The sequence below is a fragment of the Otolemur garnettii genome, unplaced genomic scaffold (assembly GCF_000181295.1).
Source record: "Otolemur garnettii isolate 467f Iridium unplaced genomic scaffold, OtoGar3 scaffold00091, whole genome shotgun sequence".
In the NCBI taxonomy this organism is placed as follows: domain Eukaryota; kingdom Metazoa; phylum Chordata; class Mammalia; order Primates; family Galagidae; genus Otolemur; species Otolemur garnettii.
This window is the reverse complement of record NW_003852486.1, coordinates 6,366,371-6,369,533: the sequence shown is the minus strand read 5'-3', so window position 1 is coordinate 6,369,533 and position 3,163 is coordinate 6,366,371. Positions and strand designations below refer to the sequence as shown.

The 3,163-nt window shown below is 41.6% G+C and overlaps 1 protein-coding gene and 1 pseudogene across 2 annotated transcripts in view; one reads left to right on the top strand and one right to left on the bottom strand.

The window, feature by feature from the left end:
- Positions 1-3,163, bottom strand: part of LOC105887523 (zinc finger protein 211-like) — a 15,634-nt gene that overhangs the window by 9,985 nt on the left and 2,486 nt on the right. The gene's annotated exons all lie outside the window — the stretch shown is intronic.
- On the top strand, positions 1,625-2,255 carry LOC100948219 (annotated as a pseudogene).

Here is a 3,163-nt window from a genome sequence, read left to right as displayed (position 1 = left end):
TCAAACCTGCCTGTTCAGGTGTATGTGGCTGGCGCCTTAGCTGCTTGAGCCACAGGCGCCGAGCCATGACATAGGACTTTTCAACTATTCCTTAGATATGACACGAAAAGCACAGGTAATAAAACACAAATTGGGGGTGGTGCCTGTGGCTCAAAGGAGTATGGCACTGGCCCCATATGCCAGAGGTGGTGGATTCAAACCCAGCCCTAGCCAAAAACTGCAAACAAACAAAAAAGATAAATTGGATGCTCATTAAAATAAGAAACTTGGATATCAAATGCCACCATCAATACACTAAGCAACCCACAGAATGACAGAAAACATTTGTAGATCACATATCTGATAAGAGATTAATATCCAGAACATACAGAGAACTCTTAAAACTTAGCAATAAATATGGGCGGCACATGTGGCTCAAAGGAATAAGGTGCTGGCCCCATACGCTAGAGGTGGTGGGTTCAAACCCAGCCCCGGCCAAAAACTGCAAAAGGAAAAAAAATAAAACAAAAAGACTTAGCAATAAATAGCCAGGCATTGTGGCGGGCTCCCTGTAGTCCCAGCTACTTGGGAGGCTGAGACAAGAGAATCAATTAAGTCCAAGGTTTGAGGTTGCTGTGAGCTATGACACCATAGCACTCTACCCAGGGCGATAGCTGGAGACTCTGTCTCGAAAAAACAAAACAGACAAACAAAGAAAAACTCATCAATAAAAAACTCTGATATTAAAAAATAATCATTTCTTCAGAGAAGACGTACAAATGGCCAATTAGAACAGGAATAAATGTTCAATCTCAGTGGTTTTCAGGGAAATGCAAATCACAACCACAATGAAATATTACCTCACATGTACCTGGCTAGTACCATGGCTAGTATCAAAAAAAAATTAGAAAACAGGCCAGGTGCAGTGGCTCATGCCTGTAATCCCAGCACATTGGGAGGCCAAGGTGGGTGGACTGCCTGAGCTCTTGAGTTTGAGACCAGCTTGAGCTAGAGCAAGACCCCCATCCCTAAAAAAAAGCTGGGCATTGTGGTAGGCACCTGTAGTCCCAGATACTTGGGAGGCTGAAGGGAAGAGAATTGCTGGTGCCCAAGCAAGAGTTTGAAGTTGCTATGAGCTGTGACACCAAGGTACTCTACCAAGGGTGACAAAGTGAGACTGTCAAAAAAAAGGAGGAGGAAATTATGACATACTACAACATGGATAAACCTTGAAGATACTATGCTAAGTGAAATAAGCCAGACATAAAAGAACATATACTGTATAATTCCAGTCATATGAGGATATGAGGTACTTAAAAGTAGACAGATTGATAGAGACAAAATACTATAATGGTTGGCAGATGATGGGAGGAGTTAGTGCTTAGTGGGTACAGAGTTTCAGTTTTGCAAGACAAAAATGTTCTATGGAAGGATTGCTGGTGATGGTTACACAGTGATGTGAATGTATTAAATGCCACTGAACTATCTACTTAAAATGATTAAGATGGTAAATTTTATGTTATGTATATGTTAGCATAATTTAAAAAAAAACTTGGAGGAAGTTCTTTTCTTTTATTTTATTGAGTCAAAGTCTCAATCTAGGCTGCGTAATTACTAAGAAGCTGAGGCACTTGCATCTCCCAAAATGCCGGATTACCCTGGTGCCAATCAGTGGAAAACCAAAGAGGATGAGAAGGACAACAACCCATCTGAGCTCTGGATGAGGGGGACATTGTCTTGCTGAAAACTTATGGTCAGAGAGAGCACTCAATCTAGGCAGATCAAGCAGGTTGAGGAGGATATTCAGCAACTTTTCAGGAAAATCAATGAGCTCACTGGCATTAAAGAGTCTGACACTGGCCTGGCTCCACCAGCACTCTGGGATTTGGCCGCAGATAAGCAAACGCTCCAGAGTGAACAGCCTTCACAGGTTGCAAGGTATACAAAGATAATCAATGCTGATTCAGAGGATCCAAAATACATTATCAACATGAAGCAGTTTGCCAAGTTTGTGGTGGACCTCAGTGATCAAGTAGCACCTACTGACATTGAAGAAGGGATGAGAGTTGGCGTGGACAAAAATAAATACCAAATTCACATTCTACTGCCACCTAAGATTGACCCAACAGTTACCATGAAGCAGGTAGAAGAAAAGCCTGATGTCGCATACAAGGATGTTGGTGGCTGTAAGGAACAAACTGAGAAACTGTGAGAAGTAATTGAAACCCTGCTACTTCACACAGAGAGGTTTGTTAACCTTGGTATTAAGCCTTCCGAGGGTGTGCTGCTCTTTGGTCTACTGGGCACAGGCAAGACACTCTGTGCTTGAGCAGTTGCTAATAGGACTGATGCTTGCTTCATTCGCATTAATAGATCTGAACTTGTACAGAAATATGTTGGTGAGGGGGCTCAAATGGTTCATGAGCTCTTTGAAACGGCCAGAACAAAAAAAGCCTGCCTTATGTTCTTTGAGGAGGGGCTAGGTTTGATTAAGGTGCTGGAGGTGACAATGAAGTCCAGAGAACAACGTTGGAATTAATCAATCAGCTGGATGGGTTTGATCCTCAAGGCAATATTAAAGTGTTAATGGCAACTAACAGACCTGACACTTTGGATCCAGCACTGATGAGTCCAGGGAGGCTGAACAGAAAGATTGAATTTAGTTTACGTGATCTAGAGGGTCGGACTCACATCTTTAAGATTCATGCTCATTCAATGAGTGTTGAAAGAGATATCAGGTTTGAATTGTTAGCAACTATGTGCTGAGATCAGGAGTGTCTGCACAGAAGCTGGTATGTTTGCAATCAGAGCATGGCAAAAAATTGCCACTAAGAAGGATTTCTTAGAAGCTATAAATAAGGTCATTAAGTCTTATGCCAAATTCAGTGCTACTCCTTGCTACATGACATACAACTGAGCCCTGAGGGCCTTCAAAGGAAAACACTGCTTTTAATTGGAATCCTAACCATATATAGACTTGTTAATAACCAATTGACAAAAAAATATATAAAATGCCTTCAAAATAAAAAAAAGAAAATCTATTGCCCCAGGTAGAATGTCATAGCTCACAGAAACCTCCAACTCTTGGGCTCAAGTGATCCTCTTGACTCATTTTTTCTATTTTTAGCAGAGATGGGGTCTTGCTTTTGCTCAGGCTGGTCTTGAACTCATAAGTTCAAGCTAT